This window comes from Podarcis bocagei (genome assembly GCF_964188305.1).
Source record: "Podarcis bocagei genome assembly, chromosome: Z".
NCBI classification, from domain to species: domain Eukaryota; kingdom Metazoa; phylum Chordata; class Lepidosauria; order Squamata; family Lacertidae; genus Podarcis; species Podarcis bocagei.
Genome location: NC_138140.1, coordinates 41906996 through 41924282, shown reverse-complemented (window position 1 = coordinate 41924282; position 17287 = coordinate 41906996). Strand labels below are relative to the sequence as shown.

Sequence of the window (17287 nt, the reverse complement as noted above, 5' to 3'; positions counted from 1 at the left end):
ATAAACATTATTATTATTATTATTATTATTATTATTATTATTATTATTATTATTATCCCCTGCTTGTCCTGCCACTGCAACCTAAAACAACTTCCTGAGCTATTCAAGCTACTGCAAATTATAAGGACTGAGGCACAAATGCTGAAGGTAGTGTACAGCTACCATGGCCTCTGACAGCCTTCTTGAAGTTGTCTAAACCATTTTTAAAGCTATCCAAGTTGGTGGTGGTCACCACTATGTCTTGCAGTAGCTTCATTTGACTATGCATGGTATGATGAAGCATTCTCTTCTGCCTCTTCTCTTGAGTTTTCCGCCGTTCAACATCAATGGATGGCCCTAGGTTTTAGACTTATCTGAGAGGAAGAAAAAAACAACTCTCTATCTACTTTCTCCACGGGATGCATCATTTTGCACATTTCTATCATATTCCCAATTACACAGCTCTGTCTCCTGCCCTGCAACACTTCTGGCCTGACTATATTGACGATTGGTCAGGCTCATTATGCTGCAGCATTGGCAACAAGCCCCAAACTCTCTGGCTCCTGGCTAGGGTTGGCAGAATCTATTCATTTCAGTTTGTCTCAGTTTCTCATATTTGTTTTTTTCCCCAGTCTTGAATTTAGTTCTCCACATTTCCTTGTCAGATTGCAATTTATTTATTTTTCAAAAAAGTACCCATGAAAATTCACCAGCATTTAGATGCAAGTTTATCCCAATATACACATACTTTTCTTTTAATATGTACATTTTTGAAAAGCAATTTCCCTTGATGTAATGCATTTATATATGTTATTTTCTCTGATATATACATTTACATGCGCACTGTACCCTCATGTATTGTGTTGGAAAGTGTGAAGTAGATGCGTTTGCCTTTAAATGTGAACTGAGTTGAATTTCTCACCCAGCTCTGCTCTTGGCACAACCTCAGAATGAGGCTGAAAGAAATAAAACAACAAGAAATATACAGAAGAAGAAAAAGAAGACAGTGGTACACTGTTCACAAAAGGTACAGAATACACAAAAGAAGTGCAATAAATAATATAAAGAAGTTAACAATTCAATCATAAACACAAACAGAACTAGGCAGCAGTAAGAATGATAATTAAAATGTCCAATTTAACCAGATAACAGGAAAAAATACCAGGGTGTTTGAAAACAACCAGATGTTGGAAATGTTACAAGAAGGGAATTATTGGACAAGGCCTGCTGCTGCTGCTGCTTGCATCTTCTGGTGAAAGATTTGAGAGGCAGTGTTGGTGCTGCTGGTGAAAATTGTTTATAAGCCAGTCTTAAGATTGTCAAGTGAACATGAAGAGAGAATGTGTGGCGATAAACCTTGGTGCCTCAAATTTCAGCGGCATCCTGTGTGATGCCAAAATTTGGTGTCCTCCCCCCTCCCTGCTGCTTATGCTCCACTCTAAATCATAGTTGTGGCACCCCCCCCCCCAAGGTTTGGTGCAACCGAACTGGTCACGCTCCCCTAAATCTGCCTCTGCAAGCACTGATATCATGGCTCAGTACGTAGAGCTTGAGACTCTTTATCTCATGGGTTTCAACCTACACTGGGCAAAAGAAATTCTGCATTGCAGAGGGTTGGACCAGATGGCCATTGTGATGCCTTAAAATCCTACAATTCTATGATGATCAACACACCATCATCAGTAACAGAATTCCTTGCAATCTTGGTTTTCTCCTGCAAAATGCTGGCATCTAAAGGCTAGGCCAGGGGTGGGACCCTCTAACTGTTGCTCTAGCTTCCATTATCCTTTGCAACTGGCCATGCTAGCTGGAGCTGACAGGAGGTTGACTGCTACAATGACCAATGAGCTAAACATTTCTCACCCCTGCTCTAGGCAGGGACAAACTTCCAGAAGCTCTTGAAAAGCTTTCTGCTTTGCTCTGCCTCCGCCCCACTGCACTTTTATTTCTGGTACCATCAGGTAGCAAAGTGTTTCTTCTAAATTGTAGACCTCAGCAAAAGCACCCTTTTCTACTCTCATAATGGGTTTTTAAATGAAGATCCTCTTTCTCTCTCCTGAAGATGTTCCCTTTCTTTGATGCTGTCCCCTGCCATCCCATGAATTATTTAAATTCCCTCAGCAGATTTAATTTGTTTAGTGTTTAAAAGTTGTTTGTGTCCTAAGGCAAGGAAATGTCCCTGCCCTGAAAAAAAATAAAAAAAAATTAGAAGTCTTGCATATCTCCCAGATCTACCAAGGGGGTACGCCTTGGGACAGGCTGCACTGTGATATATAGCAAGGTCTGATGACTCCAGTGTCTATGCAGCAACCTGAATGTGCATTTGGATCTCTAAGTGAATAGAGGTTGCTTTTTTATCTTCAGTGTTGGGGGCTGGTCCATGTATAGAATTGCATTGAGGTAGAGCATCCCCTACACCAGTGTTTCCCAACCTTGGGCCTCCAGCTGTTTTTGAACTACAATTCCCATCATCCCTGACCACTGGTCTTGCTAGCTAGGGATGATGGGAGTTGTAGTCCAAAAACAGCTGGAGGCCCAAGGTTGGGAAACACTGCCCTACACACATACACCACAAGCCTGATTAGAGTTCCGTATGTGCAAAAGGGACCAAGAACTTCAGATCACAGTAATTCCATTTTAGAATTCAGAGGGGGGGGGGTTGGCCTTGGATCCACAAAGTGGATACAAGTTGCATGAATGTGTGTCTCCTCAGCAAAAATGAAAATGCATAGCCATTTTCCTCTGACAAGCTCAAGAATAGTTAACCTGTGGCCCTTGATATGTGCTTGGGCTACAATTCCCATCATCTCCGACTATTGGCTATATTTGCTCGCACTGATGGGACTGCAGTAGATGGAGTGCTACTGGTCTAGGACATCCAGTCTTAGTCTACAACTGGAAAAGAGACATTCCATTATGGCCTGGGAACAGTCTCTGCCCCAAGTATTTAAGACTTCTATTTTTGCTGAGCCTTGTAAAGCTTTATCTTTTTGCCCAGATGTTCCCTGACCCATAACTTTTGTCCCCTGCTTTATGTGTTTGAATCTCCTGAAATTCTGTTTTGTTTTTATGTGCTCTTAAGTTGCTGTTGTATTGGTTTTAATGATATTGTTTGTTTTTTATATTGTACACTTCTTTCAAGATTTTTAGAATGCTACACCACTGATGTGGGGAATTCCAGATTTTGTAGGGCTTAAACCCTAGTTCCCATTTGCAGAGTATGCAGAAGTCAGCCCTCACTCATTTGACCCTTGAATTAGTTCTCTTTCCCCGTCCTCTAAAAACTGTGCAAAACACTTCTTTTAAAGTTTTTTTTAAACAAACAAACAACTTTTACTTATTGTGCTTGCAGTTGCAGATTAAATATACAATGCAGGCGGATGTTTCTTAAATTGCTAATTTGCGTGGCCACGTGTGCTGTTTTTTCAGGACACATCCTCTTTTTCAGGATAAAATTTGAGACAAATTGCATTTATTTGCTTTGAATGGCCATCATAGCATCCCCTCTCTTTTGCTCTTCAAAATATGGCAACCCTAACATATATGACTAACATTTACAGGCTGACTGATACTCTGAGGCAGACAGCAGCACAACTTAACATGCTTGCTGCTCTAACCATTAAGACTGTTTACTAATTGCCATAACTGTATCAACTGAAAATAAATGTCTCAGCCGTATGGCATCACAGAGTTCTACAACTCTTGCAATTAACACTTTACATATGCATTTGGGATGCTAACATCCCACAGATTTGACCCCCCAGGCCTGAAATTCACCACCCCTGTTCTGGGGATGGTGGGGGTGCTGTCATCTTCTCTACAAAAGGGCCAGCGCTTGGAGAATGAGTTCACCATACTTTTACCACCCACCAATTGGGCACTGCATACTTCCTGTGTTTGCTGAGTGTGGGCATAGAGCTGTATGCTCTTCTCCCCTTCTTAAATCAGTTGTTAATTTGAGAGCCCCAGATATAAATGGTTACAGAATTCCGGTCCAGGGAAATAACTTTAGAAGACCTATAGAAGATAAGTGTTTGCACTGAATAATAAAGCCCAAATCCGCATTTTTAAATATGGGATTAATTTAATCACATCTTAATTACAAATTAGTAAAAGAAAGAAAAATACAAAGCGAAAAATTTCAAAAAGGGATGACTCAAACTAGATAATGAGATCACTGGTTTGTAAAGGAATGCTAATTAGGCGTCACAAGTGGAGATCTTGTAAAATTCTGTGTGTGCGTTTTCACAACACCAAACACTGCCTGAAAATTCCTTGCAGAGAGAATGTACCATAGAATTAATCTTTCTGCAGGTGACACAAGGCACAGAGTGGAATGTTTTAACAAATGTTTTATTTAAAGACAGGCTTGGAGAGTCTGTGGGAGTAATTGCCAGTTTGTCAGCTGAATCATTTTAGCCTTTGAAAGAGCTTTTTATCATTATATTAGATGATTCCTGATGTCAGTCCAGAGTGTTTTACTGGATAAACAAACCCCAATGTCACTGTGCTCCATTAGTATACATCAAAATTGCAGATTGGGGCTTGCTGTACAATGTCGCTGCACCATTCCCATATGAATTCCCATGCTTTTTAAGGCTGGGCAACTGAAACCTCATGTTGCTTTGGCTAAATAAATATCATTTGCCATTTGACGTACATTGGATGTTGCTTACACTAAAATGAATGAAACATTTGCACAAATGCATTTGCACACAGAGATGCTTGAGCATTTTCATCTTTGCAAATTCCAGCCTGATCTGACCTTCTGGACCAATGCATGGATCAGGTTAGTCATCCATGAGCTTTCACCCTTCCTAAACTTTTCTATGCAATTTTCCTTGAAAAATGCAAAAAATGTATGTTTGTTTGTGTTTTAAAGAAAAATGTTTAGAACTGTTTAACATGTATTTAGAAATCTGTATTTTAAAAGGAAAAACATTCAAAAATTGGTATTTAAACATATATCTGAACGTGACTTTTTTATAGATTCTTTTTATTATTATTTTTAAAGAGGAGGGTTCCTTGGCATCTACTTCTGCTGGTAAATCTTTGTTAACATTTCAAATGTCTGCTTTACATAAAAGAAAGAAAAACCCACTGAAACTCTCTGCTGCCTCCTATCATATGGAAAGTTCTCCACCTCCTGAAAATGTATATAATTTGTATCCCCTTTCCCACTTTCCATAGAAGAGGATGAAAGCTGCCTCTCTTTATAGGACACAAAGGTTGCCAGTTTGATCCCCATATGGGACAGCTGTGTATTCCTGCATTGCAGGGGGCTGGACTAGATTATCCTCAGGGTCCCTTCCAACTCTACAATTCTATGGCCTCGCTAGGGCCCCATCTGCTCTATGCATTTAAAACACTGATGCCACTTTAAAGAGTCACAACTTCCCCAAAAGGATCCTGAGAACTGTAGTTTGCTAAGGCTACTGAGAGAGCCTTATTCCTTCTCCCAGAGCTGCACTTTGCAGTTTGGTTAAGCATTCAATGCACCCTCTGGGAATTGTAACTTCTTGAAGGAATAGGGGTCTCCTAGCAAATCTCCGTATAGTTCATAAGGTCTGTATAGTAAAGCTATGGTTTTCCCAGTAGTGATGTATGGAAATGAGAGCTGGACCATAAAGAAGGCTGATCGCCGAAGAATTGATGCTTTTGAATTATGGTGCTGGAGGAGACTCTTGAGAGTCCCATGGACTGCAAGAAGATCAAACGTATCCATTCTTAAGGAAATCAGCCCTGAGTGCTCACTGGAAGGGCAGATCCTGAAGCTGAGGCTCCAATACTTTGGCCACCTCATGAGAGGGAAGCCTCCCTGGAAAAGACCCTGATGTTGGGAAAGATGGAGGGCACAAGGAGAAGGGGACGACAGAGGACGAGATGGTGGGACAGTGTTCTCGAAGCTACCAACATGAGTCTGACCAAACTTCGGGAGGCAGTAGAAGACAGGAGTGCCTGGCGTGCTCTGGTCCATGGGGTCACGAAGAGTCGGATACAACTAAATGACTAAACAACAAAAACAAATCTCAGCACGCTTAACAAACTACAGCTCCCAGGATATTTTTTTTTTTGGGGGGGGGAGCCATGACTTAAATATTGTATGATGCTGCTTTAAATATATGCCACAGATAAGACGTAGAACTGGGGAGAAATGGAGATTAAACAAAAATTGTGGAATTGATTGAATAATTTGAGAATTATTATTATTATTATTTTGAAACAGTCCATCTTCCAACTTTGTTTCTCCAGGTAATTTCATTAATTCTTCAGCATATAAACTCCATTGAATTCGGTGGGCCTATTTCTGCTTATACATGCAAAAACACCCAATCCCTCCCCCCAAAAGAAGCTTCTTTTTTGGCAGGTATGTTGCAAGACATTCTTAGGGAAAAAAGAGAAAGAAATCCAAACATAAAGAAGTTTGCCCTAGTAGTTCAGAGTTAAAAATAGGGTTGCACAGAATAGCACACTGTGACTTTGTATTTCTAACAAGCCTACTTCAATCACTACCCTTTCTTTATAGGGATATTCAACACTATACCTCTTAAATAAAATGAGTTGCTGGATGGATGGTCTGCCCACTCTGTAACAGTGTGTATTTTTCTGCAGATATTCAGCTGCTGTCTACTACAATGGTATTTGCCATTTGTAGCAAAGGAGGCAGTCATGTTTTTTAATCCTGGTAGCCATCTTGAATGCCCCAAAATTAAAAGAATGGCAGCTCCAATTCTCTTCACCCCAAAAAGGATTTCACCTCATTGCCCAAGTATAGCTGAAATGAAAAAACTGATTTTGAAAGGGTGCTTTCCAATTCTGTACAGTCTTAGGCACCGCAAACATAGAGTGGGTCCAGAGATCTACATTGTTTGCTTGTTAGGCATTTATTTCCATTAAGTATTTAGACAAGCAAAATTAGAGCTTCATTGCCAGTAAGAAGAGTTGCATAAACAAACTTAATCAATCTAGCATTCCCTCTGCTTCGCAATATTCTTTTCTTAAATAAGCCACTTCACTTGCTTTATTTATTTATTTATTGTATTTTTAATTTATTTTTCAATCTTTTGATTTTTTCTTATTTTCAATTCTTTCAATTCTTCGATTTTGGATATTTTTAATTTTTTTAAATTTCTTGATTTCTTGATTTTTGATTTCTTGATTTTTTTAAATGTCAAAATCCAAAAATCAAGAAAGCAAAAACCGAGAAAGCAAAAAATAAAAAACACATACAAAAAGGAAACAAAACAAACAAACAAACAAATAAATAAAACAAATAAAATCACCTGCTTTTTTTTTTAAAAAAAGAGAGGAATAAATTGCTTCCAAGTATATGTGTACATGAGCTAGTCTTTCCTTTTTACCTAGTTGTTTACAAAATTGAAAGTAGACATTTTGTGGGTCAATTTGTTCAGACATGATTGTGTCTGAATGACCAGACTCTGTAATAATATAAGCTATATAAATCAATATAATTTCTCCATCCCTTTTATTTCAAGATCCGTCAGTCTTAAGAGATGAATGAATGCATCATTCATTATTTCATCTCTTAGCACTTTGTACCACCCCCAGTGCAACTGAGATGTTTGTGGAGGAAACATCAGAGTCCCCATCAAGAACAGGCAACATCCCAGCCATCTGGTCTCGGGAACCACCCACCAACAGTGCCCCAGTCTAATCTGGATTGAGCTTCAGTTTGTTGGCTCTCATCCAGTCCATTACTGAGGCAGGACACTGGTCCAGCACTTCCACTGCCTCACCTGCAGATGTAAAGGAGAACTAGAGCGGAGTGTCGTCAGCATACTGCTGACAACGTACTCCAAACCTCCAGATAACCCCACCCAGTGGTTTCATGTAGACGTTAAACAACATGGGGGATAGGATTGAGCCCTGTGGAACCCCACATTGAAGGTTCCACAGGGCTGAAAAGCATTCCCCAAGTAACACCCTCTGGGAACAACCATCCAAGTAGGACTGGAAGCACCTCAAAGCAGTGCCACCAACCCCCAGTTTAGAGTCACTCATGAAGGATACCATGGCTGATGAAAGGTATTGAAAGCCGCTGAGAGGTTGAGAACAATTAACAGGGACATGTTTCCCTTGTCTCTCTCTCGACAAAGGTCATCATACAGGGCGACCAAAGCAGTTTCTGTGCCAAAACCAGGCCAAACCCTGTTCCAGGAAATCAGTTTCTTCCAAAAGCGCCTGGATCTGGTCTGTGACCACTCATTCCAGAACCTTGTCCAGGAAAGGGGGATAAGCAACTGGCTGGTAGTTAGGTTTTCTGAATCCAGGGAAGGTTTCTTAAGGAGTGGTTTTACCACTGCCTCCTTCAGGCAGGCAGGGACCACCCCCTCTTGTAAAGATGTTAACAATTGCACCCCTTATTCTGAATCAAGATCAGGGCCTCCACAAAACCCAGGGCTGAATTAATCATTAAGCAAAATAAGCACATGCTTAGGACATCAAGAGAAGGGGGCACCACACAAATTTTCTATTACCAGATTTTTAACTTTAGTGGTCACAAATTGATCAACTGGGTGTTCATTTACGCAGCTGAAGTATATTAAAATTCCAGCAGAAAAACTATGCAACAAGGGAGGCTGGATGCATCAACTCTACTAAGTATAGAAGCAGATATATTATGTAAGATTAAAAAGGTAAAGGTAAAGGTACCCCTGCTCGAAGCCCAGTCGTGTCCGACTCTAGGTTGTGCGCCCATCTCACTTAAGAGGCCGGGGGCCAGCGCTGTCCAGAGACACTTCCAGGTCACGTGGCCAGTGTGATGAAGCTGCTCTGGCAAGCCTGCACCAGCGCAGCACACGGAAACGCCGTTTACCTTCCCGCTAGAAAGCGGTACCTATTTATCTACTTGCACTTTTAGGGGTGCTTTCGAACTGCTAGGTGGGCAGGAGCTGGGACCGCAGACAGGAGCTCACCCTGCCGCGGGGATTTGAACCGCCAACCATGCAATCGGCAAGCCCTAGGCACTGAGGATTTACCCACAGCGCCACCCGCGTAAGATTAGTTCTGATCAAATACCTTGCAATTAGAAAAAGTAGGAGAGTTTTTTTCAGATATAAATAAGGTGAAAATATGCAAAGATAAACATTATTTGCAATCTTGCTGTAGGTTTTGCTTCATTTTGAAAAGCACCATTTTATTTTACTGTTTATTATTATTGTTTGGGGCCATCTAAACCTTTTAAGTACTTAGGGCCTCAGAAAGTCTTAATCCAGCCCTAACAAAACCACATCTTTCTGCCACTCTGTTGATTCTGTGCTTTTGTGTACCATATAATGTACCATTCAGGAAGGCAAAGCATGTGGCTTCAGTTCAGGTGGCAGAATGGATGGAGATTGCAGAAACGGATGGCTGAGTAGTCCAGCAAGACTTTTTAAGCATGCCCAGCTTAGGGAGGAGGGAGATCTTGGTGCTCTCCTTCAGGCCAGCACTGCCTGGGATTTCCCTGCTACCGCATTCTACCGCAGCCTGTAAGATATTGAAGCAAGGCCCTGCTTAGGAACCATTGCTCTAATGCTTGGCTTGCAGAGCTAATTAGGGCTCGTGAGATCTCACTGAAATCTTGCAAGATCTCTCAGGCTCCATGCAATCTCACATAATTTCAGCAAAATTCCACGAGATGTTGGCATAAATCAGTGCTGATCCTGGTGCTGCTTCTTTGCCAGTGGCAGAGGTGGTGGTGTGGTGCCCACATGGTTGCCTCTTTGGGGGTCTCTACCCCTGAAGTGGCTGCTTCATCCCATCTCATGAGCAGGCTGACCCTAGACCCAATCAATATATACTGTACAGGGAATCATTGTCCATTTTAAGAACCAAATGAAATCTGATTCTTTTCCTTCACTGGTTGGATTTTTAAGGCTTGTCTACAAAATTCTGCAAGTAGGAGAAGTATGAAATATGCAAAGGTACAGGTAGCCTTGACATACTTTTTCCATTATCCATTCTTTTTGGCGACAGGTAAACTGAAAAGGGAAAAAGCTGAAGAATGCCAAAGTACCTCTGGCCAATAGGAAAATGGAAGCCATTGGAGGTTTTTTTCCCCCAGAGTCTTTTTATTAAAAAATGAAGCCTGTTTTCATATGATGTCTTTTCATATGAGTAAAATGATATCTGTGAAAGAAAGTACTGTAGAAAATATTACAGTAGCATTTAGGGTACACCTTGTTGAATCAATCCCATTTCTCTTTTATTAAACTGCTGAGAATAATATTCCAGCAACCAATTCTGGTAGTTGTACAATATCATTGTAATATTACTGTCGCACTCACCATTTTATTTGATTTTGTCCCTTCCTGTACTGGTACTTATCTTTGCATGGTTCCCACATGAAGAGGCTTTCCCTCTTGGTATAACAGCTTAGCATTTTATTTTTCCTTCGCTAATAAATGCTGAATTTGCAGACTTGTTTCCTAATAAATTTGCTAAATAATGCTTAACAAAAAAATTGCAAAGCAGCCAGACTCTAGGATAAGGGATGACAAGTGGGACCTGCAGCAAAATCATGCAGTGTATCCTCGCTTCCTAACAGCAGTGCTACAGTTCAAGGTTTTCAGCTAAGTTTCCCTCAGAGAAGACTCAGTTAAATTACTCAACCTATCCTACGCCCCACCTGCACTAGACATTTAAAGCAGTATCATACTACTTTAAACAGTCACAGCTTCCTCCAAAGAATCCTAGAAATTGTAGTCTGTTAAGGGTGCTGAGAGTTGGTAGGAAATCTCTATTCCCTTCCCAGAGCTAAAATTCCCAGAGTTCCCTGGTTAGAGGTACACTCTGCGAGTTGTAGCTGTCGTAGGTGAATAGGAGCAGCCTTCTACAACCTTAGAACATTAAGAAAAGCTCTGCTGAATCAGTCAAGAATCCACCTAGTCCAGCATCTCGTTCTCATTGTAGCCAACCAGATGCCTATTATATGTGTGCAACAGCAAACACCAGACTTGTAATTCCCAGCTCCTGGCCTTCAGAGGCACACTGTTTTCAATAGGGAAAGTAGACCATAACCATTATGGCTAGAAGCCATTATTATCCTCCACGAATTTGTCCAATCCTATTTCATTTCACTATATGAACCCCAGCCACCATGGCCAATAGTCAGGGTTAAGTACCTAAGAAGAGCCTGTTGGGTCAGGCTACTGGCCCATCTAACCTTGGATCCTGTCCTCACAGTTGGTAACCAGATGCCCATGGGGAGCGCAGAAGGAGGAGCTGAATGCAACAGCATTAGTCTTTCCTGCAGTTTTCAGCAATTGATCATCAGAAACATACTGCCTCAGGCAGCGGTGGTAGAACATAATGATCAAGATGAGTAGCTGTTAGATAATGGAAGTCCTAGTCTAAACATCAGGAGGACACCAGGTTAGAAAAGGCTGCAATAGAGTGTGTGTATTCTTCCAAACAGATGGCGGTGTTTATAGCTGCTTATCACTTAATATTTATTTATTTTCCCCGCCCGAGAAGTGAAGCATGAACCGTAGAGGAGTGTGCAAGAAGCCAACCAGATCTATGGAGCTGCACACAGCCAAGTGTCTCAAAATATATTATTGAGCTCAAGCAGCCAAACAATTTGGCAAGCTATTCAGCTAAAGCAGGGAGTTCCGGCTCACTGCCTCTCCCCCCACCCTCCGCTTGCTGCTCAAAGAGGCAGTATGGAAAGCATCACCTGTAAACTGCAAGTGGTGATGTCCGTGCGTAGAGATGCATTCAAAACAGGCAGAGGCATTATACTGAACTTGAACTGAGATTGGCAATTGACAGTCCTTTTGCGGTGCTCTGCTTCCTTCCTCTGGCTGTCGGGGCGTGATAATGAAGTAAGCTCTGCAACACTGCATAGCAAGACAACAGCATGCAGTTTCATTTAAGAAGTACATCTATGGCAGACACTGTAGGATATCACAGCTTTACAGCTCCACAGGTTATAAGAAAAACAAAGGAAGGAAGGGGGGGATGCAGTAAAGCCATGGAGGCTGATCCATTAGGTCAAATGGGGACTGCCTAACCACCCCCAGTGTGCTCTCAGCCAGCCACCACTTGCCTGCCATCTCATTTGCAGTCAACTCAGAAGGTGGCTCCGCCTGTCATTTGCTTTTGATCCACCTACCATTGGCCTCCCTGCCTTGCACCCTACTAGTTCCAATAGGCAACAGTCAGCACTGCTGTTGTCAACATATACCTCCTTTGTTGTGTCAGTCAAGAGCCACAGCATCATCTCTATTCTTTCTACGCAAAAGGAAGAAATCTGATTTTACAGACTAGGCAGAGATATGAACCAAACTTTATGTGAAAAAGCCATTCCAGGTGGGGAGCATGCTGGGTGGGGAGCAGGCTGGCACAGTGAGCAGTTCAGTTGCTAGACTAAACTCTAACCACATAAATTAACCCATTGGCCTGATGACTTGGGAATTCAGCAATGGATATATAGAATGCTTGCCCCAGCATGGGCAATACAGAGTATTTTTGGCCCCCAAACATTCCTCTTCACTCTGGCATGTGACAGTATGTGATGGTGTCTTGTCGCTGATCAGCGGTCTTTGTTTTTGGTCAACTGTAGATTCGTCTAGTCTTGATTCTGTTGCTTTTCTTTATGGGGTAAGTGCTTTTAGTATATGGCTTCACTGTTTTTTATTGGGTTGTATCCCACTAAGTTATACTGAGACCAGACCCATTTAAATTAATGTGCCCAAGTTAGTCATGCCTATGATTTTCAATGGGTCTGCTCTGAGTAAGACTAGCTTTGTATGCAGCCCATTGTTTGGTTTTAAATTTTGTATTTCTATAAACTTCTGCATTTGTAGGAATTTGATCGAGTGTCGCAGTGCCTGTACTTTGGAACTCCCTGCCTATTGAGGCACCTTCACTACCCTTTCTGGTGACTGCTAAAAACATTCTTTCTAAGCATCTGGGCAAGCAAGCTGTAAGAAGGTCATCTTAATCTGCTTTAGTATTTCAACACTGATATGTTGTAAAGTATAGTTGTGAATTCTTTCTCCATTTTATTGCTTTATCTTTTTGTGATCTACTTTGAGATTTGTTTGTGTGTTTTTTTACAATCAAGTGGTGGATAATATTTTACAGGCTCACAAGGCAGTTTACAATATAAAAATGCAAAAATACATAACATAGTAACAAACCAAAACACTAATACCCATAGTGTTATTATTTTTTATTATTAATTTTATGAAGTAAATTGTGTGTGTGTGTGTGTGTGTGTGTGTGTGTGTGTGTGCCCACCCTTGGGTCATTTTTTAGAACGGTGACTAAGAAATGTATAATAATAATAATAATAATAATAATAATAATAATAATAATAATAGCAGTCGCCAGGAAAATATATCAAGAGCAACTGTTGGATTAATATAATACAGACAGACTTCACAGTGAGGTTTCTGAATAGCACAGACCCATTTTGCTCTAGTGTAGAACTAGATAATAGGCTTGCATTTCTAAACACTTTCTGTTTGTCCAAAAATCAATGCCTCCCTGATTAATTGGGGTCTTAATGATATTTTTTCCCCTATCAGTGTGCTTCTTTGATTACAGGGAGAGATGAAATGAGTTGGAGTCAAGTATCAGTCAAATAATTGGGCAATTGCAGGGAGAAACAAAAGATGGAACACAGTTTTGCAATCCTTAACCATTTGCTATATTTGATACTTGATGGCTCTCTGCTTAGTAAGGATCATACGCTGATGGGAAACTGATGTCCTTTAACAGCTTTTCATTGAATTATAAAAAAAAAACCCAAATACTTTTCTCACTGCTGACATCTATTTTTCCTTTAATATTATTAAGCACTGGATCTGATTAAGAACACAGGAAGCTGCCTTATATTGATTCAAGCCATGTAGCTCAGTATCGTCCACACTGACTTGCAGCAGCTCTCCGTAACTTCAGGAGCAGGTCCTTCTCGAGTCTACCGGACATGCTAGGGATTGAAGTAGGGACTTTTTCTGCATGCAAAGCAGGTATTCTCCATCCCCACGTGGATAACTCTGGAGCTTAAGCAGACCAAACCTCTGGCCTGAAGGTAAGCACTTCTCTTCCATTTCACAGACTCTTTCCTAGGCACGTCCTGCACCACTGGACTGGTAATGTACAGTGTGAGGCATATCACAGCCCAGGAGAAGGGTTGTGAGGGTTTGGGTTCTGGCACTGCATGTCTTGGTGGTTAAGTTCTTATGAGGGCTCCTGTTTGACAGCCTCATGTGCAGTAGTCTTTTGATCTCCAGCAGTCAGTTCAGAGCCCTGAGTTTGGTCTGTTTTCTTAGCTGCTGTGGATTCAGGAATCATAACAATGCTATTTACCTTGGCCATTTTACCCACTATTCTCCACTCTGAGTTGCAGTGGCATGCAGTAGTGTTGAACACAGGTCACCTAATCCTTTTGAACTGGAGAGCTATCCATGGTCCTGAAAGCCTCTAACCTGTCCTGCCACTTTCTCTGTGGGTTCTGGCTTTGAACCAGAACTCAACTCCTATGTTCCTACCTGCACTTTACTACTGAACTAGGACTCATTCCCAAATTTATCCAGAAGGTTTATTTAGTGCAAGGTTTTATACACCATAAAATTGGTGGCATGGCCTAGCTAGATCTTGCGACCAGTTTTTTCGTGGTACAGATCTCTCACTGGTGAACCGACCTGGATAAATTAGGGGGAAAGATTAATTTGCTCACTTCAGTTAAACATGTTATCTAAATGGTATGTGCTTGTCTCTTCTTTTTTATTTTATTTTTCTAGGCTATTCAAAACAGCTAAGGAAGTGTTGTGAAGGATAAAACAGTGGAGGAAAAAACACACTTCGAAGGTTTTAAATTAAACATTTTTGTATTATTATTCTTTTTAAAAAACCACCTTAATGGTGGGATTAAGATGCAAATGAAAAGAAAAGAGAATGCCAGTCAGAAAACATGAAATCACTTCTTTCCTTTGACCCATTCATAAGCCATAAGCAGGCAAGTTAACAGATTAATTATTTCAATATACCTATTTAAATGTCACCATACTGTAATTAATTTTGAACATCACCACAGAAACACAGCAAATATTATTGGGAGGGGAAGACTTTTTATCTTGCTTTTGGGGGGGATGTCGTAATGTTGTAATGCATTAATTAGTTCTTTAAATGAGTGACAGCCAGAGCAGTCTTGAACAAAGTTGTCGCCAAAAAGGTCTGTTCCTGTCAGTTCTCTTACAAGTAGATTTCTTTCCTTATGAACTACATCTGCACCCCTCCCCCCACCTGTTCTTTTCAAACATAGCTAGGAAAATTTTGTGACGTGGCTTTTAGGAAAAAATAGATTTTGTGGGAGTAAAACCTTTTAAGGATGTGGCCTTTCTCCCTCTTTATTCTTTTAAAAGAGACTGGCAAAATTCATTTGATGCATTCCAAAGCAAGGGAAGCCAATGTTGTGCTCTCCAATTTAGTTGGATTATTGTTTCATCATCCCCAGCCACCATAGTCTATGAAAAGTGAGGGTGGGACTTAAGGCCCATCTCACCATGTTGGCTACTCCTGTTCTAACGTTCAACTGACTAAGGCATATGGAGTTTGCATCTCTGTTTTCTTCTCATGATCACATATAAAAGTGAAAGCATTCATCAAGGTTGGGTAGGATTCCTTGGGGAATGCCTGCAGTTCAGTGGCAGAGCACAAACTGCTCGCCAAAGGTCCCAGGCTCAATCCCATCATCTCCAGGTATGCTAGGAAAGACCCATGTCTGAAAACCTGGAGAGATGCTGACAGGCAGGGGAGACAGTGCTGAGCTAAATGGACCAATGATCTGACCAAGCAAGATTCTTTTGCTCCTTCTTGCATTGTAGCTCCTCCTTGTCTGCCTTGACTCAGTAGTAAGCACTGGTCTTATCACTTAGGAATACTAGGTGGCTGTCACAGGCAATGCTTCCTCCTGGGGGTGGGATACCTGTGTACCTGAAGGAGCATCTCCACCCCCATCATTCAACCCAAACACTGAGATCCAACACCAAAGGCTTTCTGGTGGTCCCCTCACTGTGGTAGAAACCATCATAGGGAGACAGTGTAGAGAAAAATGTGTATCTGTCTCTCATAACAGTAGAACCTGGGTGTCATCCAAACAAGTTTAATGGTGGGAGGTTCAGGAGTGACAAAACAAAGGACTTCTTCACACATTGTCAAACAATAAGATTGGTTTCCACAAGATGTGGAACCAACCAGATAAATTCATGGAGGATAAGGCTACTAAGTGGCTGCAAGTCACAATGAAGCCCTTGCTCAGCATTTTATAGCATTTCAATAAAGATCAGGCTTTTGCCCACTGATGTCATTCAACAAAGCAAACATGTTTGTATTATTGGCCCCTCTGCCATTATCTTGATGAAAATTTCATGACCTGCAGTGACCTTGCTCAAAATATCTCTTGTGAAAACCAGTCTTAAATCCTGTAAATCTGCCACTTTGGGAATCTTCAGAAAGAAGACATTGACCACATTGATATATATATTTGTGTGGGGGGGAGGGGTGTGCACACGTGTGCACACATGTGAGACAATATGACATCATAATTAGAGTTTGTACAAAAACTCATTTTTCTGAGATTGGGAGAAGGTGATTTGGGGTCAAATCCTTAAGTTCCTGTTTATTAATAATAATAATAATAATAATAATAATAATAATAATAATAATAATAATAATACCCCACCCATCTGGCTGGGTTTCCCCGGCCACTCTGGGCTGCTCCCAACAGAATATTAAAAACATGATAAAACATCAAACATTAAAAACTTCAGATGTCTTCTAAAAATCAGATAGTTGTTTATTTCCTTGACATCTGATGGCAGGGTATTCCACAGGGCGAGCGCTACTACCAAGAAGGCCCTCTGCCTGGTTCCCTGTAACCTCGCTTCTCACAGTGAGGGAACCGCCAGAAGGCCCTTGGCGCTGGACCTCAGTATCCAGGCTGAATGATGGGGGTGGAGACGCTCCTTCAGGTATACTGGGCCGAGGCCGTTTAGGGCTTTAAAGGTCAGCACCAACACTTTGAATTGCGCTCAGAAATGTACTGGGAGCCAATGTAGGTCTTTCAGGACCGGTGTTTTATAGTCTTGGCAGCCACTCCCAGTCACCAGTCTAGCTGCCACATTCTGGATTAGTTGTAGTTTCCGGGTCACCTTCAAAGGTAGCCCCACATAGAGTGCATTGCAGTAGTCCAAACGGGATATTACCCCATAATGCCAATTGATTTCATGGTCCCAATTCAAAATCTCTCTCCAGGTATGCAGTGGTGCCTGGTCACCAGTGGCTATTGAAACCA

The 17287-nt window shown here is 41.3% G+C and overlaps 1 long non-coding RNA gene across 1 annotated transcript; it reads left to right on the top strand.

The window, feature by feature from the left end:
* The first annotated feature begins 4454 nt into the window (after positions 1–4454).
* Positions 4455–14903, top strand: LOC308578377. The gene is made up of 4 exons (XR_014003907.1): positions 4455–4768; positions 12792–12910; positions 13891–14023; positions 14736–14903. It is a non-coding gene; the product is annotated as an uncharacterized lncRNA (long non-coding RNA).
* The last annotated feature ends 2384 nt before the right edge of the window (positions 14904–17287 follow it).